Genomic DNA, 25,412 nt, shown 5'->3' on the forward strand with positions numbered 1-25,412 from the left:
ACACATATTGTTGCTTTCTTCTTTTTCCTTGGGGAGATACGTTTCATGTGTAACAGCAGCGACACAAATGTAATCGATGGAAGGAAAAGAGATGCACATTTTTCTAGCTGATGGATGAATTTTTCATTGAGTAATCAAATTACTCTTTCAAAGTAACTATGCCATCCATGGCAATGAACTAACTACACTATATATCATATGTGTGTAGACCTGTCACAATAACAAATTTAGATTTTTGATAAACGATATTATTGTTGTTTTGAGACCATTTTTAAGTAATAAAATGTTAATGGCAAAACAATAATGCAAGAACACAATCTGAAAGATCAGTAAACATTAAATTATAATGAACATTTAACACTGCAACTGGAAGACATTTCAAATATCCAAAAATAAACAAAACGACAAATAAAATGAATTTTCAAGTCTTTGTAAAAAAAAAGAATGTCCTTCAAAAAAAGGTTTAGTTGAGACCAAAGCACCATCCTGAAAGCTTTTATCATACAGTTTTTGGTAGAAAGAGAGAGTAATAAAAAGAGAAACGATAAATCATGCCAATGGAAATTATTGAATTTGTTTTAATTTTTCATGAGCACGGAGCTTGGTTCATTGTTCGCGTTGAAGCACACACGCAGCGGCACGCGCCGACCCCGCCGCATGCGCAGTGCCTCGTGCACCTCTGGATCTTTTGTAACTCGGTGCGGATCACGCGCGCCGCTCTCCCAGGCGGCTCCAATGTAAACCTTAACTATAAACGCCATACTGCTGTCTTGGCTCAAAACAGCGACTATAGAGAGAAAAAATGAGATGTAAGCTCGGGGACTGGGCTGATACAGTTTATAATCAGTCTACAGTTAACTCGCACTTTGTGAATAATATTAGAGTTGCTACCTGTAACTATCCTGGCTCCCTGGCTGGGGTGCCAGTTTTGGCAGGTCTGAATCGCTGCCAACAAAAAACTCCGCTTCATCTCCAAGACGACGAACAAAATATGGGTCCAGTTTTTGGCTTTTCCTTGCTCTCTTTTTTCCATCCTTCTCACTTTGCCGCTCCATGGAGCTCCACTCCTGTTAACTTAGTCGTAAAAATGTCCTAACAAGTTTGCCATCTGTTGCCAAGAGACTGATAATGACATTGGTGGACGGCTGGTGACAAGTTTTACCCAGAATACCTTTGGAGACCATAAGGACGATCCTCTTGTAATTTTGCAAGTGAAATGTAAGAGTAAAGATAATGCCAGTCACATATAATAACATCTTATTCAATATTTTACACCGACAATGTCACTAAAATCAGTCGGTCTTGTGAAGCTTTAAGCAATCATGAGTCAACAATGCCTGGGGCAGCCTACTATATAATTCACTGAGGCTTCTTTATAGTTGAATGTACCCTAAACTTATTAGGAGAGGACTTGCCTTTAAAGTAGCAAGTGGAAAATATCAAACTTCAACGTTTTTCGCATCTGAGGTGAAATTATTGGGGTGCACAAATATGCCTCCTTCCACTATTGGAAGCCCTGGCTTAGAAACCCCACTGCCCCTCCTGGTTTCTACGCCTATGCCCACAGCATTCTGACCTCTGTGGAGTCGGCCAATTTAAAGATCTACTTTGCACAGCTTTTTTTAAGTGTACAGTGCCTTCCAAAAGGCATGCATCTCGAAACTTTCCACATTTAGTTGCATCAGAACCACAAAGAACCATGACAACTGGCCTTTACTTGCACTGCACTTTATCACGGGATAAAGTGCATGGGACATGGGACACTGCTGGGCTTCACACTATATTCAGTCATTCACACACTTGTAAGATACTGGACTGTAGCCTAACAGAAGCAAGTCTGCCATGCCACCAGGCCTTCTGACCACCACCAGGAGGCAAGGCGGGTAGCATCCACCAACTGACACAAGCCAATGGAGCAGGGATTGAACTGGCAACCCACCAATTAAAGATGAACTCCTACCACTGTCACCCTAGACTGCCCATTGCCTTCCTGTGCTATTACGCTCGATAAAAATTTCGCGACACAGCCTGGGTTTTCTGTTGTTTTCAAGGAGTGTCTCCCGTAGAACTTCTACCAGGCCAATCAGCAAAAAGGAGAAGTAATGAATGATGATTTCGATTTCCTGCTCTGTTTTAAAATTGTAGTCTGCCTGTAGTTTTAGCAATGGCAGCCGAGGAAGTGAATGAAGCTGTTCGCTATGTATTGGTCACACTTCCAAATATTGAATTAACATTAGCAGCCACCTCTTTCAGCTGAGCTCCTCTCTATTTGGAGGATGATGGTGGTTGTTTACAGCACAGATCATTTCCAGTAAGTTTCATGTTGTATTACACACGTGGCACCCAAACGTTATCGATTGATAACATCTAAAACTTCAACAGAAAACAATCCTCTGTGAAGCAATCATTTCTCTACAGCTGATAGCCCAGACATTCTCTATGAAGCAAAGTGTAGTAGAAGGAGACGGTTTTTACCAGGTTACCATTGCCCCAAAGATTGTCACAAGCCATTTTGGTGACTCAGTAAAATAATTCTAAAAAACTGAACTTTTTTTGCTCACATGCAGGGGAAAATGAACACCAGTTCAATGTTGAAGCACAGTGGTGGCCACATCAGTCTGGAGATGGAAAAATACAATGCAATGCTTGAGGAAAATTTGAGCAAAGGCTTGATTCTATATCGGGGTGTCCAAAGTCGGTCCTCAAGGGCCGGCATCCTACATGTTTTAGTTCTTTCCCTGGTTTAACACACCTGCATCAAATGATCGCTCATTAGAGGCCTAAGAGGAACATTGACCTGCTGAAAAGGTTGTTTCTACCACCAGGGAGAGAACTAAAACATGCAGGATGCCGGCCCTCGAGGACCGACTTTGGGCACCACTGTTCTATATCAAAAGTTCACCTAGTGGCACAACCACAACTCTAAACACACACCCTGAGTTTGCTGTCAGTAAAGTTTTGGGTGCATTGTGACGCAAAGTTGAAGACTTTTGAATGCTTTTCCAAGGTGCTATATAGAAAACACTGAATTCAGTTTTCCTTGGGGACTAGTAAAGTGATCTGCATTGGGTTCCTCAGATGTTTCAGATAGGTACCAAGAGACACTCCTGGATCCCAGCTATGGAAATGGAAGCAAGCGACTGAGCCGGCGAGGATGTGAAAGAAGGGATTTGGTAGATAGACGCTCCAACTCCCTTCATCCTCCCTCCCCCTTGCCCAGTTTGCTTGCTCTCCTGTGGCAATGCATTCTTCAGCAGGAAAAGCCGCGTTTCAGAGATCCATCTCTCTGACTTGCCTCTGATTCCTCTTTAATGCTCTCCATCTCCCCCCTCTCCCATCATTCCTGTTATTACCGTGGCAAGCAGCTGAGCTTAGAGACTGGGACATGCTGATTAGCATGGGGGAAAGTGAAGGTACTGATTATAGAGTGGAGGGTGTGTAGGGTGGAGGTGGGAGAACATGATGTTATGGTGCATGTTGCATATATTTTTGTGTTGCTCCAGGGTCATGGATACAACCAAACATGTTAGATTGGAGACAAAACTGGAAGCCAGATTGGAGCCTGGGCTCCAGCTAGCTAGGCTCCTTCTCCTCTCCTCTCACTGCAGACGCAACCAGCTTGGCTACTGAAACATCCAAACACAGACCTACTCACACACACATTGGGAATGCTTCTTGATATATGAGAAGGGAAGGAGGGAGGAGAGATGAGATGCCAGCAGGGGTAGGGTATTTTGGTGAGAGGCCCACGTTCAGACTGATGAGCTGCTGTAGAATGTAGCAGGCAAACACCAGGGTAGCTCCTCCTCTGCACTCCAGGGACTGAGCCACTGTTTTGACACATTCATTGTTTGCTAAAAGCCACACTTTCCCTCTTGTGTCTACTTTTGATCTAACTAATGCTGCTTGCTTATAGGGCAGCTGAGAAACTCATCTTTTCCCTTTTTTAATCATCCAACATCTGAAGAGCCTGCTTTGAACATGATTGTTCTTTGTTGCTTAGTGTTTTAGATATTACTTCCCAGGCCTATGATTGTCACCAGTAGGTGGCGATGTGGCTCTACAAAAGTTCCTCCAGAGTTCTTCTGTTTTCAGCAGCAGCCACAATTTCATTTACTGCTGTGATTTTTAGGTAAAAATAGTCACTAAAGGCATCTGAACTGACCCACTAGCTTCCATTTTTGTCATTTCCCCTTACAATGAAATGCAGAAATTGTCCTCGGTTACACTTCAGAGAGTAATCTTCACACATCATTGGTTTCATTTACAGAAAAGAAGCTCTTAGCCTACTTGAATAGTCCAAAAAGTTCACCATATGGGAATTTCCTGTCTGATTTCGAACCTTATAAGCACTATGGAAAAATGTTTTTGATAGAGAAAAAAAGACCCCTGCTGGGTTTCTTATTAGCTTTCTTTCTCATACAAAGTGCTGCATGGCAGGAAACTAATAATAGACACCACTAGGGGTGCACTTACAAAACGGTTGGCTGATAAATTGGACCCATTTTTTTATTTTTTATTTTGAATCTGAATCTGCAAAGGTCTGAAAATCAGCTACTGCCTGTCAGTTAGGTAAGTGAGCTAACTTACAGAGTATGTATGTAGTCGCTACATACATGGCTTACAACAGTCATACCACTGTTGCCAACTTAGAAACCTTTTCTCTGTGTCTCGAGACTTTTCAAACAAAATTGGCATCGGCCAAAATCGAAAACAGCAAGTCAGGCTTTTTAAGGATTGGTGATCGGCTGATCACCAATCCTTAAAAAGCCTGACTGCAATCAGTGCACCCCTAAATACCACAGTAACATGTCCTGGATGACATCATCATTTGTTAGCAAGCACTGCAAATCCACCTTTTGCCGCTTCTCTTTAAGTCTCTCGCTGACCATATGATTATGTACTTTTACAAACAAAAGCAGGTAGGGTGATCGCAACTGTGTTGTTGGCCTATGAGCAAAGCAGTATGAATTGCAGCTTGGCAGCTGAACTCTGTCATGTCATGCCAGGCATAAGCATTATTTTCCCCCTCTGCTTGCATGTTAAATGCACAGCAGGCAAGCATGCATGCGTTTGTTTTTCACTTTGTGTCATCTGGTTTGGCTTCTCAAATCCAAATCTCCATGAAAGTGTGTATCAGCCACTGGGGTAGCGGTTGGGGGCAGATTTGTGATGTAATCAGGAATTATTTTTGGTCCCACTGCATGTGGAGTGGCACCAACAGGCCAATGTGCAAAGTGTGTTTATCATATATTGTGCCTGCTGCTACCATCTTTAACCCTCTCCTGTTTGAACCGTAATCTCATTACTAAAGAATGGGCAGAGAGAGATGGAGAACAGTTGAGGTTCACCTGATCATTAGTGTTCATTGCTCAAAGCAGCAGCAGATGGAGTAAATCATGTCTGGTTACGTAACATGGCTGTGTGCAGCTGAGCCGGGTAAACAGAACAGAACTGTTGATCTGACTAGCCGGTAAGCATTAGCATATATGTCTATGGTGTTACTTCAGAGGGATTATCACCTATTTTTTACAGAACAAAGGGATTATTGGATCCAATTTGCATTATGTACCCTCTGACACCCCCGACCGGGGTACACTGAGGGGAAGCCTTTGACACTATTTTTTGGATACGGGTTACCATAGTGACAATCAGAAACCAGTTGTGTATCCTCGGTTACTAGGTCTGGCCCAGTGTTAGTTTTATCATCATTTTATCATCATTGTCTTCTCAGTTGCCTTTTAGACAGTCAGAGGGTCTCATCCACACACAGACTGATGGGTGGGGATGTGGGTCTACTTTCATTAGCCTGGTCACTGCTGAACTTTAGCAGTGAGCAGGCTAATGAATATTGCTTTCCTTTATTTTTACTTGTGTAGTCCTTCAAACTGCTAATTAAGTCTAACTACAATCAGACTTATGTGTGAAGAGTTCACAACCTCAAAGCGACCCATATATGCAAAAGAAGAACGTTGACATTATACAGTAGCACTCTGAGTGATAATAGACGATGCAGTCTATGAATTGATTTTGAAGTTGTTGACCAATGACCGACAGTATTATTGTATGTTGTATCATGTTATTGTATCAACCTTACAGGGCTCTCAGGTCTTCTGGTTCTGGTCTGCTCTGCATCAGAACCAGAGCCAAACATGGAGAATCAGCATTCAGCTTCATTTTTATTACTTGTGAATTCAGTAAATTGGGCTTTTGCCCAATTTACTGAATTCACAAGTAATAGCCTGTCGACAGACATTTCCACCTGAATGTTTGATCCCGGGCTGCACAGTGGCGCAGTTGGTAGAGCTGTTTCCGTGCAGCAAGAAGGTTCTGGGTTCAATTCCCGGCCCCGGTCTTTCTGCATGGAGTTTGCATGTTCTCCCTGTGCATGCGTGGGTTTTCTCCGGGTACTCCTGTTTCCTCCCACAGTCCCAAAAACATGACTGTTAGGTTAATTGGTCTGTCTAAATTGCCCCTAGGTGTGTGTGTGTGTGTGTGTGTGTGTGTGTGTGTGTGTGCGCATGGCTGTGTGTCTGTGTTGCCCTGCGACAGACTGGCGACCTGTCCAGGATGTACCCCGCCTCTCGCCCGGAACATTGGCTGGAGATGGGCACCAGCACCCCTCCCGACCCCACTGAGGGACAAGGGTGTTCAGAAAATGGATGGATGGATGGATGTTTGATCCCTGCAGCTGTTCCAAAAAAAACGTGCTCAGATTGCATTGCACATTCTATGTAATAATAAGGGATCATTTAATCTTGCTACATTTTTTCTAGAGGCATATAGAAGATAGTAAATTAGGATAAGAACAAATGCATGTCACCCTATTTTTAAATATATGTATTTTTTCCTGGAATACTTTTATAAGGTTCTGTAGCAAACTATTAATTTTTTTTTCCAAACAAGGTCAGTAATGAAAGATAGACATTTTAGAATCGTCTGTGGGCAACTCTTAGGGTCTCTGAGGGTGACATGTGTCCTGCAGGCCCTGTGTCAGCTACCTCTGATCTAAATAACACACCAGCACAGTCCTAGTCTATGTTGCATAGCTGGCTTGTTGCCAAAATCTGACCTAAATATCATCAAAGCCTTTTTAAGTATGAACACTTAAATTTAATGCAACCTCATCTATCAAACTTGATCTTTGACTTTCAGTAAAAAGTTGTTTCACAACCATTTTCTTTTTTTTTAGATTAAAACAACTTTTACCTATATATTGTTACTGTTTAAATAAGATTCTGACTCACAGACACATGAAATACATAGGTTGGTGTGAGTTTTACCAGTTACCACTGAGATGTGCTGCTGTCTGATATTTTGTTCCAGCTGTGACTGGCACAAAATACCACCTGACGTCCAAAAGTCAGTCGCTAAAAGAGAAAAGAAATATCCATTTTTGTTTTCCCTCCATCTTGTCCTGCACTTGGAAGCAGACTGAATGATGGGGTGGTGACTGAGAGCAGCTGATAAGGAAGTACACTCAGTGCTGGACTGAGGAAGGAGGTCTTTGTAGTGAGACTTTCTGACAGAGATGGATGAGGTTGAAAGAGTTTTACCTTCAGCGGAAGAGAGCCCAGACTCGCCTGGCACCTAGTGATAAATTTGGCACAAACTGTTGGGGAAAAATAAGAAGAGAAGCAAAGTGACGGAGAATAAAATGATTGTTTTTTGGAGCTCTTGTTATCTGCATCTGGTAGACTTTTTACAAAGGATGAGCAGACATAATGGACAGAACTGGCCAAAAATCAGCCTTGTAGGAGTCATGCTTTTTGAAAACTCAACAATTACGATCTTTTTCCAATCAGTAATTCCTACCAGATCACGTTGGTGTGAATGTTAGTACTGAATAAAGATGACTAAAGGTTTACTAGTTGTATAAGAAACTATGTATCTATCTACTACCTTGTGTTAGCTTTGGAGAGGCTAAAGACTAGCATTGCTTGGCAGGGCACTCACTGGATTTCCTATTCTCTGCTGTCCATTAGTACAGGTAGAGTAGCGTTAGCCTTAGATAGCCTAACAAAAACATGCCTAAGCCAGTATGAGTGAAAGGTGACTCATACTGTTTTTCAAAGAAAAATACATACAGCATCTGTAAGTGATATTAGATGTTCTTTTGATTCCACTAATTCCAATTTTTCACTATCTTGAGCATTTTTCATTTGCTCAAGTTTTTAAACTTCAATACTTAAACACTTCAACATGCATCAGATTGTTTTACAATAAAAGCAGGCCATATTAATGCTGTTCTTCTTATTTGCCAATGCCAGCCACTCTGTTACAATGCCAGCCTATCATTAATCAGATCAGTAGCTGGTTTCAGAACGAATGTGGACTCCTGTGACAAAAGAAGTAGCCTGGCAATAATCTTAATTTGGGCACTGATACTACATCATAAGCTTGTTCCAAAGTAAATAATAATTGAATATTTACAATATTGTACAAAGATTTTGTTTCATTTTTGTCCATCACATCATGTTTCTATTGGAGTTATCTTAGTTGAGCTGAACTGATCAACCAGATCAGCTGCAAGTTGTTGGACCACCAGTAACACTGTGAACCAGAAGTCCAGAACTATTGAAATTCAGACCAGTAATGCTCCATGGGTTATTTATTACAAGACTGCAAATTCAAAAGAAAGAAAAAGGAAAATCAGAGCCAGTAGCAGCATATAAGATCAGGCAACGTCCAGAAGACTCTGATTGGTCGATCCCTTTATCTTTGCTTGAGCAAGGATATTTTTTGTAATTTCATAATAATTGAGGTAGTTTTGCAGGAGCCAGCTGCTCTGTACCAGCTATTGTTATGTAAGGTTGTTCTTTTTCAGAGAGGTGAGTGGAGGTCATCCGGTGGTGGGGGATCTGCCCTATGGCAAGGACCTCTCACCTTACTGTCCTCTACATGCCTGACTGACAGGTACAAAGTAACCCCTGCGTGCCCTGAGGGCCTAATCTCACCCCTGTCACTCAGTCGTCTTGGACAAAGCCCCACAACCAACCTCTGCCTCCTCAAGCCGTCTGATCTACCACCATGTGTCCTCATTTAATTAAAGCAACAAAAAAGTCAGTTCTGTGAACTGTTAAGGTAATTGTAAACATGTGACTTAAAGAAAGGAAAAAAAAGGCTTGACATGCTCCAGTGAACGTGACTCCATCCAACAGGAGCTGCAGTCAAGTAGAGCCTGTGAAAGGTGACATGTGGCATCCTCATTACGGGGCTCAAATGTCTCTTTGTAGGTGTTGGGTCACCTGGCACAATCACATCAAGACATCTATTGACACATCCCACATATGAGGTTTCCATTTAGCAAATGTCATTAACATGTCCTTTGTTAAAAGCCTTGCTGTTTAGAGGGGAATCACTGGATCAGTGGCAGATAATGGGAGCATTGTGCACAAATGGAGTTCCTGGTGGATGATAATTGAATTAACTTCAGGCAAACCCAGTTTGCATTATCCTGAGCACGTGTGTCATGGGACACATTAGCAAGACATTTGTTGGCCACTTGTGATAATTTACATAATAAGGGATGACAAATAAAAACAAATTGTCAAAAAAAGGTCAAATTGTCTCAATTGCATCTGATCCTTACGTATATACAGTGCTTTGCAAACATGATGAGATTTTATGTGGGAAAGTAACAAGAAGCCAGATGCTTTTTACTTTAAACAGCTACTTCCCCTCTAAATAGCAAGGCTTTTAACAAAGGACATGTTAATGACATTTTCTAAATGGAAACGTGACATATGTTGCAGCACAGTCAATGCTCTTCACTCTGACACCTCTAAATAAAATCTATTTCAACCAACTGCCTTCAGAAATTACAAATAGTGAATGGAGTACATTGGTTTGTAAGTTATGAAACAACATCCAGAGATTTGATGGATCACAGAGCACTGTTCGGTTCATCTTCTGAGAATGGAAAGAGTACGGTATTGTTTTAAGGGCAGCTATTGGTCAAAGAGTCCACAAATCTGCACAGTAAAAATGCCAGTGTTGAATTAACACCCAAAAGTGTCTATATGTGTCCAAGTCAGCAGGTGTTAAAGTAACACTTTTGAAAGTGTTAAAAGATTGACACCCATTTTTTTCTTAAATTAACTTTGGTCTATAATGGGTTTAAGAAAAGCTAAACTTTCCATTTCTATGTATTGTTTTGAATATTTTCCACTGGATTTGATTGATATTGACACCTTGTGGGTCAATTATTTACTTTTTTAACACCACATTATGTTTTGTGATCAACACTACACTGGTGTTACTTTTAATATATGTTAACACCAGCACCGTGTTAATGTGACACTCTGTATTATTCAATTGAACACCAGCTGACTTGGACACACATAGATACTTTTGGGTGTTAATTCAACACTGGCATTTTTACTGTGTGGTGAAAGAGTGTCAAAAAGACAACCACTGTTGAATGAAAGTGTCAAAGTTAGAAAATGTTACGTGTTGGTTCTGCTTAAGGTGACATGAATCAGCTGATTCCTCTCTAGACTTTGGTGGGTGTTACTCCTTTGATACAATTCACTATCAGTGTACAATCCCAAAGGTCAGCCCTTATACTCTAAGCAGATTATCTCCATTATCCAATGGGACTTATGCATTAATTAATCTCACACATGTACAACTTGTCATTTCACACTTCTTAAAAGTTAAGTAAAAATGCTAAAGAGGAGGACGGTCCTCCTGCAGTACTGTTTGAGGCTTCTTCTTTTTTTCGAGAATATTAAACTTTGCTTTTTGCTAAAGTCTTTCCGTTTGTCCAAGGTTTTCTTCAACCACACACTTGATGAGCAAGCCATGATCAAAGCTCATGTTCAGAATGTGTTATCTAGCAGCCTGTGGAGCCTAACAGCTCTGAAGAGGAATGAACATCTTTCTTTGAAGCAGCTCACTGGTTCAGCAAATAAACGACAGAGTGGCTGTGATTCAGTCTTCACTGCCCAGAAGCCCTTTGAGGTCACTGCTTTGGATGGACCAAAGGGCCAGGGGGTCACACAGTAAAGATTTACAGACTGGTCAAGACATCTAGTTAGCATTACTAGCAATCCATCAAATTTCCTGTGAAAGACTAAAGATGGGGATCGGGGTAAAGCTCAACATCCGCCCTGCCACCCCAACTCCTCTGAGGCAGTGGGCTTGAGGAAGTCAAACTCAGCTGTCTATCAGGACACTGAGGAATCTGAGTGATGTCAACCAACATGTCTGTCACTTACCTCTCAGTGACCTCTGCTCTCACTGGGTGTTCATTTGGAAGATTGTGGTGTTTGTAGTGGGATTAGGCTGTAAGTCACTTTCAGTCAAACAGGTTGTCTCATTCTTCCATTTCATCTAAGGAACCAAACCAATTTCCCCATAACATGCAGGCACTGTTAACAAAACAGCTATTTTCTCTATTCCCTGTCATTTCATTGCAGCAGAGATCTCCTCAGTTGAGCCGGTCTTTGACTGTGGGCTGAGGAGACAAAGAGACAGAGACAAAGACAATTATATTCTGACATTAGACCCTCTCTGGCACTTGAACATGGAGACATTTTAGTCTTTTCAGATCATGAATCACTTAACACAATGAGCAAATTTCAAACCAACCACATCTGTTGGTTTAACTCTTAATACATGTTTTTTTTTTTTTTTTGCTACCAGTTGATAACTAATCATGTGTCCCAACATACTGGAGAAAACAGTTTTCCTTGAAATAGTTTTTTGCTTATAAGTCCTCTTTCATCCTGCCAACAGTGCTGTATGTGCAAACTGGTAACACTTGTGTAGTCAATGTTCAAATAAAAAATTTGAGATTTGAGTTCCAACCAGCCTGTCACTGGTCAAGGGAATTCTAGCTAAACCTGATTCCATGTTTAGCTAGAATTCATAACCCATAAGGTTAGTATCTCTAACCCTATGGGTTGTAGTTATTGTTAGCAGAGTTCCATTTTACAGACAATTTTGCCTTTGATTTAATGGGAAGACTAGATTCAAGATTTTCATTGCAGGGTCTGTAACTAATTAAATAATTAATGATGATTAACAAAATAAGCAACATTTTCAATTCAAAATCCTAATTACATGTATAAACTCAGCAACAAACATATTTACTGTTTTTAATTTGCTTAAAAGGGTAACAGTTATTTGGTTATGAAACCATTGGATTGGTGCCAACTGCTGTATTACCCATTTAGCTACCAGTGTTTCATTAACCCCTGCTCATATATGGGACTTCTTTGAAAACATGACTCTTTAGAAATGTCAACTGTATATGCTGACAATAGCATTTGGGACATCTGTTCTGCCGTAAAATGTTTTGCACTGAGATGCGATGTTAGGCTTGAATAGCTTTGTGAATCCTTTTAGCACATGAACACAGTAATCGTATTTGTCCAATCAGGACATTTGAAACAAAAATTAATTGCCAGAGGTTCAAGAGGTTTTGTCTCCACCACTGTTGTTTGCATACGTGGCTTGTGCAAAGTTGTGTTCAAACTTTTCACGTGTTAAATCTGTGCAAATAATTAATCAAAACTAACACAGTAAAATCCCAACCCTACTTCTGATTCAACATTTTGGAAAATAATCACTCCCAGGTGGTTCTTTTCCCCAATATTCTAACAAACTAAAAATGAAATGGTCTTTTGCATATTTTGTTTCTATTTTTACTATTGTTCCTGGGAAGGTAATGACGCATTGCTATAATTATTAGCTATTGATAATAACTAATATTATCAGTAACAATAATATTAGTTATTATCATTGATAATAATATTTCTGCCACAATAGCAGAAATAATAACTTAACAATGCACTTCTCAACCCACACATGGATCGTCTTAGCTGTGTTGGAAGATGAAAGTAGGACCCCACGAACTGAGAGCTTTGAGTGGAGTCCAGTCATCTCAGTATGGAAGAGGCTGGTTGAAATATGATCTCCATTTAATATCCCTCTTAATAACTGTGTTGACAAGCACCATGACTTACCCTCTGAAAGAATGCCTTGACTTTTAAATTATTGGCACTTAGATGGTATTTTTGCTCTACTACATCATAACAGTGTAGTGGAGATGGCATTAATGAAGCAAAGGGGTAATTGTCCAGATTCTATTATGGAGTTAAATGCAGGCAATGATGGGTTGCAGGGTCAAGACAGGATGCTCACTGCCAGCGCTAACCCCTGTGAATAAAACCACATTAATCAGGTAATTACCAGTCAAGCCTGTGTGGATGTTAACTTGGCCAACCAACTGGGCCTGTTTAGATACCCTGTAAATATCAGTTTTGTGCTCTGGAGAACTTCATGAAACAAGCAAAACTTTGCAGATTTAACCAATAGAAAACTCATAGTACACACCCATAAATTCATAATTACTAAGTGGTCTAAACAGTTGAATAAACCACCTCAGTATTCCCCAACAAAACCAAATCTTTTGTTGAAACAAAACAAAAAGTTGTTTTTTTCCCCAATGAGTATGACAAATTAAGTTATTTTGAATAAGCAAAAAAATATTGCAGCCTTTTATTTATCTGGATCTTGTATGTAGAAATCACCTGAGAGAGTGTTAAAACCAGTAAACAGGGGTTAAAAGCTTTTGTCTTTTTCTAGTGAAGCATATCACACAATATCTGTCTTACTAACAGCTAATCTTTCTCAAGCAATTGCATTAGAGAGATAGTGATGGCATTATTAGTGCTTTGACTCTCCAATTAAACAGTTTCAGTGGCTGTCATTCCTCCTGGCTGGGTCCCTGTTGGCCAAGAATCTGCCTTGCACAATAAATAGGAATACAAATCTGACAGCTGTCTGATAAATTATGCATAACCTAGTGTTTTTAGACTGCACACACACACATACACACGGATTGTCTTGCCCTGGTGGTACAGTTGAGATGGAACTGGAGACTCATTAAACTCCTCCACACATTTTGGTTTGTACCTCTGTCCCGCTTCCTCCTCTGAGGTTTCTGTCTCTTCTTCACACCTCCTTTTAACATCCCCTGTGTTAGTTTTCACTCCCTCTTGTCACTAGTGTTTGCTCATCTGGCATCTCCATTACAGCTCAGGCAACACAGGTCCTTTCTCCTCTCATATCCTCTTCAGACTTTAAACGATTTTTTTGTTCAGGACTAATGCATCATACACATTTCTGGAGATCAAGTTGTGGTCAAAGGCAACTCACAAAAGACTAAGCTGATCATATAACTGTTGCTTTTAATTAAAAGAACTTATCAATTTCCTGTTCTGTGTAAGCCATTATATAAGCAACTGAATTTCTACCAACAACTGGTGCTGTCATTATTCCCTATCTTGTTGACGTAGGCCAATAAAAAAGGCAACATTGATCACAATGTCAGAAAATTAATTGGATCTTGTTTTCAACAGTAAGTCTTCTCACATTTTAGGAGTATGCGTGTTGTTTTTGTTGCATTCACTTTAAGAATGTTGTGTGTGATGTTGGATCAATGGTGTGGAATTCAATGTTCAACTCTGCCACAGTAGAGCTATGTTTCCAATTGTCATGCAAAATTTTAACAAACTTTTCAAATGTTGCAAAAGAGATGGTGTGTAGATGGTGTGTTTCCATCTTCTGGTGGTCTTGTTTGCTCTTCTTGAGGGAGGGTCTAATGGTACTTTTCTACTTTGCAGTGGACTTGGATGAAACATGTAATGCAATGCTTTATTGAAATGTAGTGATAAACTTAATGGCCAGATTATTAATTATTTTCACTCTAACTTTCCTCATGTCTGACCTTAGTTTCATCCCGCTGTCTGGTCAGAACATTCCTGGTACTCAGACATCATGCGTTCTCACATTATCTCCTTGTGCCATCAGTGTCCAGTTTCTTTGTGTGTTGCTACGTCGTCACTCTTTATCCCCCCATCCTCTGAAAATCCCCCTCTACTCTGATGATGGAGAGATAAATAGTTCTGTGTTTTGTCATATGGCAGGTTGAAACAGTGCTCAGGTTAAAAACATTTAGCTGACTGCAGTCAGTTAGGGTCATGTTCAATGTGTGCATTACCTGAATTACATCTTGTTTTTTATGAGTAGTCAAATCTATTCAATACTGTGCACCACAAAATTATTTTGAAAAGGTTGTGTCTTAATCAGACTACATAGTCGTGCTTAAAGTTCCTGGAGGGCCACAACAAACCAGAAGAGCTACAACAGGCAAGGGCCATCTGGACCCTATTGAAAAACGGTTGCTAGCTGGAGGTGTGGCTGCTTTTGGCAACCCCAGAGGGAATAGGTCCCTATATCTTTGCTAGCAATATGTCTTTAGCATTCGTCTTGCTCTTACTTGAGTTGTTCAATATTTGAAAGTGTGGCCAACATGGACTGAACGGCTTCATTCACTTCCTCTGCTGCCATTGGCAAACTAATATCCAACAGAGGCAGCATATGATTCAAAACGATGCAGAAAATCAATGGCCTCTTTCTGTTTGCTGATTGGTTGAAATTCAACCTGATTCAACCAAGCACATCTCCCAAATGTGTTTGGCATTTGATATTTAGCTCAGTGTCATCTCCCTTTGGCATTCAACCAAAGGGAGAATCAAATAGAATTGCATATCACGATAAGATATGATAATATAAGAATTAAATTCCATCTTCAAATTCCAAGGCAGGCCAGGATGAAGATGGAGATGATGATTTTAATGACTAATCCACAGAACGGAACACAGGGAGCAAGAACGATTCGAGACATACACATGACGAGGATCCGACAAGAGACAAAGACAACAGGTGGGACTAAATATACTGGGAGGGTAATCAAAGAAACGAGACACAGCTGGGATCAATCAACAGGGAAGACACAGAGACTCACAGGGGAACAGACTAATAAACACAGAAAAACCTCAATAAATACACAGAAAACAGATCACAACACTGTGAGCAATTTAGTGATACAAATCTTGCTTCTTTATGTGAAGAGAAGCAAAAAAAATTTATCACTTTTATCGTCATCGCTATGGTTCCGCCAAAATATTCTGATAAAACTTTCAGTTCATGTCAACCACTCCTACTATGAAAGCAACATGCTGATTATTGCGCCAGACTGTGGTCACCTCCAGACATCTTTTATCTGTCAGACAAAAGCATGTTACTATTCATTATGAAACTTGCCTGATTATTTATCAGTTCCACAGACATGGAAGCCTCAGTTGATGTTACGTCCATGAAGAAAAAGCCCACATGTGATTCTCTCTGACAAGGCCACAGGTCAAACTTAATTCAAGCACAAACTTGAACCTTCATACATCAAACCTCCAACAATGGAGATGGAACCAGCTGCTGCAGCTTCTCTGCACTCCTAATTGCTCATTTATACACGTGTTACTGCCTCGGCTGCCGTAACCCTTCCTGTGGAGTTGTTGGTATCGAAGCACTGCCCTCCCTTTGCCAGCTTTGTGAATGGGATAACCTTGGCACGAAAGAAAGATTAGACCAGGAAGATCACTGGCTTAAAACTCAACACTGATCCCAGCGCCTCAGGCACCACAGTGCGGCTAATGTGAGTGGAGAATTAGTTTCCACACTACACTAGATGAAAGTCAGAGCCTTTAGGAGCCAGACGAGCAAAGCCCACTGTAATAATGACTGATTGTTGAGGTCACACAGACACCTTTGTTGTTTCCCCAAGGCAACTTTTTTTTTATCTACATCTTTTCTTCTGCGATGCCGATCTCATATCTAAGATATTTCCTGACAGAGCTGTTCTGTTATTTTCTACAGTTGTAGTTGTGGGAACAAATAGATGAGGATTTATTTGAAGACTGACATGGAGATTGTTGTTTATTTCAAAAGGGACAATGCACATCACAAAATATAACAGAGTTGGCCATAAAGGCTAGTTTTCATTTGTAGGTTACAATCAGTATAAATACATTTAATAATAATAATAATAATAATAATAATAATAATAATAATAATAATAATACAGACAAATTAAGCTTCTTCTGTAAAAAAAAACATATATACACACACAGACATATACATATGTCTGTGTGTGTAATATAAACCGTTAAACTTATTTTTATAGGTTTTATGCATTACCCAGGTGAAAAAAAGTATACTTCAAACATAGTATATTTCAAACATACTTACATTTGTGAAAGTACATTTTAAGTATACTAAGTATTAAGTGTACTACCTATAAATATATATGAAGTGTACTAAAAGTATACTTGTACCAATTTCGAAATCAGGACCTTAAACCCACTTAAACATAATTGTACCAAAATACACTTTTAATAAATATATTAAATAAAAGTATACTTTAAGTGAACAAAATATATATTTGCCCAAGTCTAAATATACACTTGCTCAAGTATATTTAAAATATATTTTGTGTATATTTTAAAATATATGCTCAAAATATATATTTTTTAAATTCACTTAACACTACTTTAAATGATTAATTTCACTATATTTTAAATTACGTCTCAGTGTAAATTTTAGGCTAATAAAGTATGCCCTTTTTTAAAAAAGATTTTCTATATTTAATCGGGTGAACCCCATTGAGATCCAGATCTCATTTTCAACAGGGACCTGCAACACGCAGCAACCTGATTACCAAATTAAACTAATTAATACATATGCAGAAGTATGTCTTTCAGGCATCTATAAAGTACTTTCCATGTAATTTTAGGCATACTTTTTAGCACCTAAAAAGTGTGTCTTTTTAGGTGCCTTAATAATCTTTTACTATTTTTGTTAAAATTGCAAAGAATAAAAAAATTATAATCATGATTTAATGCTGTTTAAGAAAGTACCTAACCCAATCCATTTTCAGATGTATGATGTAAGATCTATAATCAACAGGATTAGCTCCAGTTCACACTCCAGACCAGATGGTGGCGGTATTCCACACTTTCTTTTTTCTTTTTTTTCTTTCTTTTTTTTATTTTTTAAAAACGCCATAAAGAGAAGAAAAAACTTGAACTCAGGTAAGATAACAGACGCTGTTCAAATTCGCAATTTTTACTCGCATAATATTGCCTTAAAAGTAGAGAGGGCCTTGATAATAGTTACTAATTTTGGTAAATTCAAGCTGGTGACGTCCTACTCCGAGTTAGACGACAACACAACTGGACATCAACAGATGGAAATGAAATGTGAGTCACAAAAGGAGCCCGAAGGGACGAAGGCTGCTAACGTGTTGCTAGCTAGTGGTAAGTTTGCTTATTAATTATCTTCGTTTAATTGTAAACAGTGCAGTAAAGATATATAACTTACGTTGGTTTAATAAATAATTATTTTATCAATTTTATTGTGACTTGTATGATTATTTCTATAGCAATCATTCAGCTTCATGTTATAACTGCATGGAGGCTGTTTGTTGCGACTTATACTTATATTCATAAACTTAACCTGGTTTTAATTAAGCTCCATATGACAAAGTGATTGTCATATGGATGTATTGTGAGGTTGTTGTTATAACTTGTTCATCAATGTTTTTATCTTCAACATGTTTTTGCAGTCTAAGCAAATGAAGATGAAAGAGGAAGCCAGAGAGATCAGGTGTTGGGAAACCTAAAGGCTTTTCTGTCTCAGAGGCTCTGGCTCCACCAGATCACCAACCAGCTCTGAGGATGAACCTCCACATCGTCTTCATGGTGGAAGGACTTTTTTAAATATATTAAAAAGTATATTTTTAATATAATTCTGACAGAATTAATACACTCAAAATATCCTAATCAAGCTATTCAATACTACATAAAAAAAGTACTTCTAAGTATACTAAAAGTTGTAAATTAATACTATTTAAGTTCTATTAAAGTATACTAAGCACAAAAAAGTTGTTCCACAATAGTACAGTTTAAGTACATAAATCAAAGTATGTTAAAATTTAAAGTATACTTTTTTTACTAGGGTAATGTTGATAGCCACCCTTATAGGTGTTGTTATATGGATTTATTTTTAAAGGAAGCTGAATTATTTAGAGAAATGTTCAGTGTACAGGCTTGTGTGATCTGTTGCATTTGTGCTAAAAGAGAAATGCATTTGCTGGCACTCTGCTTGCTTCTCTGCTCTGACTGGGAGCATTTCAGAGATAGATATAGATCAGGGGACATATCTGGCTGGAAGAAATATCACTCTACACATTTTTGTTTATAAACCAATTTTCCACTATTTTGTGTTTATCTATGATAATAAAAAACCCCAGGAAAAGGCCAAATCTGGCTTATGCAGCCATACCCTTTGTTGGCAAGATGGGCAGCAGAGCTGACCAAAAGAAACTCATGTCGCTTTGCTTTAAGACAGCTATAGCAAAACGACATGCATTTCTTTTGGTCAGCTCTGGGTAAACTGTCTCCCAAAAGAGGGTCCAGCATAGTTTTTTATCTGCTTTATTTTGTCCTTTTGGCTTCAGGCATGTGTGTTTGGAGTAAAATAAACACAGTTGAAAGGGTGTGGGGGGAGAGTGCTGTGTCTCTTTGCTGGATTAGCATATCAGCACTGAGTGCTAATTTAACTGGGTCATTGAAAGATAATGCTTTAATAAAGCTGGAGAGTTTTAGATGTGCCATCACGAGGATGTAGCCCTTCTTCTGCTGTTAATCTGAAATTCTTTCAATTTCAGATTAAAGTTGCAGTGTGTAGCTTTTCTAAAGATATATTATCTGTCATTAGCACATTTAGCAGTGGTTCACAAGTTTGATTGACAGTACTAAGCCCCTCCTCCTGGCTCTGATTGGTTGTTTTTGGTCAGGAGCGGTTCATTTCTTCAGATGGCAATAGCAGCACAGAGAGGAGGTTGCCTGGGAAATTCATGGCAGGAGATCCTGCACTCCCTGTGCTTCCGACCGTAGTAATCAATGTTACTGGCCAGTTCATGCTAGCTTATAACAATTTAGTTTACTTATTGCAGTCGATTTCAACAAGCTTGGTGAGATTGCATAAAACTTCACTAACCTAAACAATTTCACATCCAAATGTTAGATAGCGTTTAGCAACTTAACTTACCTCAATATGTTTTTTTAATTTTATTTTTGAAAGCTAGAAGTTCATGCTTTTGTGTGGGGGGGGGTTGCACCGGAATCTGCAGGATTCGTTTTGTTTTTTGACCCGGTTAACTCAAATAAATCTTTTAAATAAGGCCATGGCTGACGCGGGTCTTCTGGATGACTACACTTGGTGGACTCCATTTTGGGTGTTAGTGATTCTGAAGGTGCTGCATACCTGCCTTGCTCTTCTTGAGGGACGGTCTAATGGCACTCTTAAGTACCCATAACTAAATCTACTTAAGTAAAGTACAGACACATGAACAATGTACTTAAGTACAGCAAATTAAGTACATTACATCCCACCACTGATCATAACATACTGTCAGAACATGGCCATAGTTTTAGCAAATATAAAAAAAAATTATTTAAGTTACCGACTGCAGCTTTAAAATGTGAGTCTGTAGCAGCACCCAGAGGGTGTCTGAAGAAACATACGTGTTTTGTTATGAAATGAAAAGCTTCCGTTGCTCAGCTTTTTTCCCCACATTGAATCTAAGGGTGCGTTCACACTGCAGCCTGAAGTGACCCAATTCCGATTTTTTTTTTACATAATGTGACCTGTATCTGATCTTTTCATGGCAGTCTGAACAGCACAGGTCGGATTCTTTTCAAATGCAACCCATATCCGATCCGTATCCGATTCAAATGCGACCTTATGTCCGGGCCACATTCATCCGAACTGAACATCAACAAATGTCACTAATCTGGGTCCTGATACATGCAAGCGGGAAGAAAAACAACAACCATGACGGACTACAATGAGGATTAAGTTGTTAATATGCTGCTCCGGTTGGACAACAACTTCAAATATGTAAGCTAAGCTCCACCGTTAGCCTCCATGTTTACTTCCGCAAACACTGAGCACTACTTACGGAGGTTGGCAGCATTGTTGGCAGAACACAGAGAACGCTGACGCTATTGCGCCCTCTACTGCGCATGTGGGTCACTTTCAGGTCGTTTGCCTGTTCAGACTGCAGAACACATACAGGTCACATATGTGTGGCAGTGTGAACGGCACGGCAAAAAAATCCGATTTGATAAAAAATCGGAGTTGGGTCACTTCAGGCTGCAGTGTGAACGTACCCTAATGGTGCGCCATAACTCCTTTTTTTCCCCTTTCCTTAACCTTCTCTATGAATTCTCAATGAGCAGCTGCTTAATAAACATAAAGGGGTGTGTGCTCAGAAGAGACCTGACCTCCGAGAGCTCAGCAGTGGGCAAGAGAACAATGGAGGAGGGAGGGTGTCCTTGAGCTGAGTGTTGAGACAGCCTCCAGCTGGGGGCGGAGGGGCAGTCGATCCCGTCAGCCAAAAACAGTCAGAAGAGAGTGGGCTGAGCAAGGGGAGGAACTGGGATTTCTGCTCCTGCCTGTGTGGCTGCAGGGGAGACCCTGGATGCTGGGATTTTCTCCACCATGGGATGCAGCCTCTGTTCTTTGAGGAAGCCTCATGAGCAATATAAGCTACTCTACGAAGTCTGCAAGGTACTGTAACCGTGTGCTTTCAAACTTAGGAAGAGTTTTTGGGTGTTTTTTTTTGTTGTTGCAATCTTTCTCCGGTTTTAAGCCATTTATCATCCCTGACTTGTTGTCGGTCTCGGGGGTCATTAGGTTGAGTTCAGTGGGGTGAAGTGGAAACTGTTGCCAGCTAAAAGGGGGTCTGAACTCTGGATGCTGGGGTCAGCGAGAGGCGGCGTGCTGTGCTTAACAGGAGGTAATGAAGAGGTGACAGCTCTCTCAATGACCCTGTGGATCTGTAGCCAACATCTGAACGCTGACTGTTCTTGCTTCACTCTTTCACCAAAGTTTATATTTAACAGTTGAGTGCTTGTTTTGCAAATTGTCTTTATGGAAAAGAAAATAGCGCAGGCGTTGTAGCAGATGCATCATTAACACACGGGGTTGAAGAGCATTCTCACACCCAAGGTGTGATTTGGCGTTCTTTTCCATTCTTTGGCGGCTGAGCGTAAACCCTGATTATAGGCAGAAACGTTTGATGGGTTTCACCAAGTTTTTTTTGTTTTTTGTTTTTTTATGCTGCAACATTTGCTCACGTCAGAGATACCACAATCTCCTGAACTCCAGCATATTGTTCTCATGCTTTAAAACTAGATTTACATTCACCCATCAACATGCATCAGCTGAAGTTTACAGTGTTTGTATCATTTATGTTTCTTGCCCTCAGAAGTGGATTGGTGTATACTGGGTGGACAAAACCTGGTTCATGACAATAAAGCGAGACTGTAGTGGTATTTTAAGAAAAAGCAACGATTCCCTTTTTATTGTTGTTTCCACCAATGGTAGAAAGAAGGTCTGGGATGTTAACGTAGGGTTGTGTATCATATTGTTTTTCATTTATCATGATACATTTTTTATAAAAATTTTTGATTTATTGTTGTCACGATAAATTCCAACTAATGATGTTTGAAATCCCCCCAAACTTTTGGCATTGATGGTTTTACTATTTTCTCCAATGTTTGTTCAATGAAAGCATTGAACAAAAAATAATAAATTTGAAAATGCAGTTACTGTGTGCAATATTTTTTATTCACTCAGTCATACATTTACCTAAAAAAGATTTTATAAATAGTTCTTACCGTCCCTTTTTATAGTTTTCACAATAGTGATAATGATATCACTACCCCAAAATTCTGAGCTAAAACTTTAAATCCATATCACCCACCACTACTTTAATGCACTAATAAAGATTAATTACATCAATTTCAATGTGTTCAAAATTTTAACACAATTTATTTATTTATTTTACATACACAGTTCCTGAACTGCAACCTTGGTATTCACATGTTTCTGATACACTCATAAATCTATGCACAAGCAACGTCTGCAAACAGTATCAGTAAGCTGGAAAGAAATGTTGCTGCTCAAGTTGTGCTAAAAGGAGTTAGCTTTCATCTCAATGCAATACATGCCAGTGTTCACATATTTAAAGAAGTATTTTTTTTTCAAAGAAGTCCAATTAGATTGTTAAATAACCTAAACACAGATTAAAAACAGTAAACTGGATTGTTGAGATCTATTTATTTAATAAAAAGCTTTTGAATTAAAAATGTTGCTTATTTTGTTGATGCATGGTTTTTCATTAATTGCAGATTCTGCAATTGGCACAATAAAAAATTAAATCTGGTCCCACGACAAGTATGAACATTTAATTCATTTCAAGACTTTGTTTTAAAGAGTCCTTAAACCTCAGTTTACAATTATTCACCCAAATTCCATTGTTAGTAAGCAGGTCCAGTCCTGAGGAGGTGGACGAGCCGCAGTCGGGTCAGATGAAGGGAGCTGACTTGTTACTGACAGCTTCAATGTGAACATGTGGTAGAGTTTGGCTTTGGTAGTATTTGCATTTTGCATTCACTGTATTTTAGTAGTGGATTCCAGTCCAGTCTCACTCCAAGACCATGATGAAACTGATTTTTTTTTTTTTATTAATGAATGTCTGTTGGAACAGATTTGTTGAAGAGGTGGTAAAACTGGTGGGTGCTGGTTTACTGTAAGTCTGTCTTTAACTGTTCTGATGTTACAGTCTAGATGTAAAACTTAGTTTGGTTGCTTTTAAATGTTTTTTTATTTTTTTTGTTCTAACTTGTTCTCTTATTTTTGATTTCCACTAAGATGTTTTTTTTCTCTCATGGGTCATGGGTTATTTTTTCCATAAATTGTGATTTTCATACTTGCTTTTTTCTAGGTAGCCACTAGTGTAATTTTAATTTTACTTTCTTTAGCAAACAGAATAAAAGTTTCTTCAATCTTAAGCCAGGGGAATCCCAAATGTGGTTCAGGGGCCATTTTTGCAGTCTGTGGACTGATTTTGTGTGTCCTGACTTGCAATTCAAGAATGATTGAATTTGATCAGAGTGGAAAAGTGTTGAGAAAAACAGAAGTAAATTAACTGCCAAAGATTTGAGAAGAATCAAAAGGTGAAGCTACCAGGAACCCATTATCTTCCAGTGCTGTCATATTCCAGAACTGCAACCTACGTGGAGCACAGAGAAGTACAAGATGTTCAGAGACATGGCCAAGGTAAGGGAGGCTGAAATCTGACCAACACCAAACAAGACACATAAGTTTAAACGTCAAGACAGATCTGAAGACGGATTTTCAAAGGTTGCATGGGTTCATGGCTGGATCAGTGATAGGCACAGAGCTCCACTTCACACCAGACACCAGCAAGGTGGAGGTGGGATACTGGTATGGGCTTCTGGTATTATTAAAGATGAGGTAGTTGGACCCTTTCGCATTGAAGATGGAGTCAAAATCAACTCCCAAACCTACTGACAGTTTTTAGAAGACACTTTCAAAACTTTTTTCATATACAAGAAGCATAGAATAGACACTACAATGGAGGCTGAAGTTCCATTATGCATCTACTTGATGGATTTGTGTACTACCACAGTAGGTCATATAGTAGGGTGCCCCGTTGTTGACTCGTGGTTGCTAAAAACCTTACCAGACTGATTTTAGTGACATAGTGGGTATAAAATATTGAATAAAATGTTGTGCTACATGACAGGCTTTATTTTCACTCTTATATTTAACTTTATGACACACAAAACTACAAATGAATCGTCCTTATTGTCTCCAGGTGCATTCTGGGTAAAGCTTGTCACAACGTCGTCATCAGTCACTTGGCAACAAATGGCAAACAAGAGCATTTCTACATGTTTTGAATTTGTGTTGTTTCACCAGTAGCCTGATGTTTCTGTTCTTCTCTTGGTTTGTTGTACTTCATGTCAGATGGACTTCAAAATGACACAATCGCTCTCTCTGGTGATGAAACTTGTTAGCTCCGCTGTTGCGGACATGTCTATGTTGTAAAGTTAAATTATCATGAGCTTTATTATTTGGGCCCGGTCATTAGCCCCGCCCCCCGGCCGACGCCGTCTTGTTCCGCTACTGCTTCACATGTTTGCCTGAGGAGCGGAGGCAGCAGTAAGGCGTCTTGTCTGGAGCTTATAAGGTAAGTTCCATGTTAAAATGATCATGTTTTTGACTATTTTTTATGGAGGCATTAAGTTTCTGTTTTCACAAGAGTATTGATTCATATACATAGTTTGCTTAACGTACATTTATTTGTTTGGATATCACTGTATATACGATTATTTATTATATTAACCGAACATTAAAACTGTCAGGAAAATCTGGAGGCCATTTGAGTTAAAATTATTTAGCTGCGGAGGTCGTTTCTTTAAGTTTTTGGCTGTAGACTGCAAAATGGGGGAGTGGCTGTGCTGGACCATTGGCTTGATCTATGCCACAGGTGTCAAACTCCAGTCCTGGAGGGCCACTGTCCTGCAACATTTAGATGTGCTGCTACTGCACCACACCTGACTCTGGACTCTGGAGAATGTATCTACACAATGAGGAGGCAATTAAGCCATTTGACTCTGGCT

At 39.4% G+C, this 25,412-nt stretch overlaps 1 protein-coding gene and 1 long non-coding RNA gene across 3 annotated transcripts in view; both read left to right on the top strand.

Moving 5' to 3' along the window:
• pdzrn3b (PDZ domain containing RING finger 3b) overlaps positions 1 to 25,412 on the top strand; it is a 233,886-nt gene that overhangs the window by 139,590 nt on the left and 68,884 nt on the right. The window lies entirely within an intron of this gene.
• LOC148159839 (uncharacterized) overlaps positions 3,385 to 25,412 on the top strand; it is a 28,090-nt gene continuing 6,062 nt past the window's right edge. Inside the window, exons 1-2 of one of the 2 annotated variants that reach the window (XR_015762935.1) lie at positions 3,385 to 18,167; positions 18,476 to 24,979. This is a non-coding gene — a long non-coding RNA (uncharacterized LOC148159839). Of the gene's footprint in view, positions 24,980 to 25,412 lie in introns of both variants that reach the window. The other variant, XR_015762934.1, reaches the window with a different exon arrangement.

The sequence above is a fragment of the Poecilia mexicana genome, unplaced genomic scaffold (assembly GCF_051168715.1).
Source record: "Poecilia mexicana isolate PSO_F unplaced genomic scaffold, ASM5116871v1 scaffold_5, whole genome shotgun sequence".
Taxonomy (NCBI): Eukaryota; Metazoa; Chordata; class Actinopteri; order Cyprinodontiformes; family Poeciliidae; genus Poecilia; species Poecilia mexicana.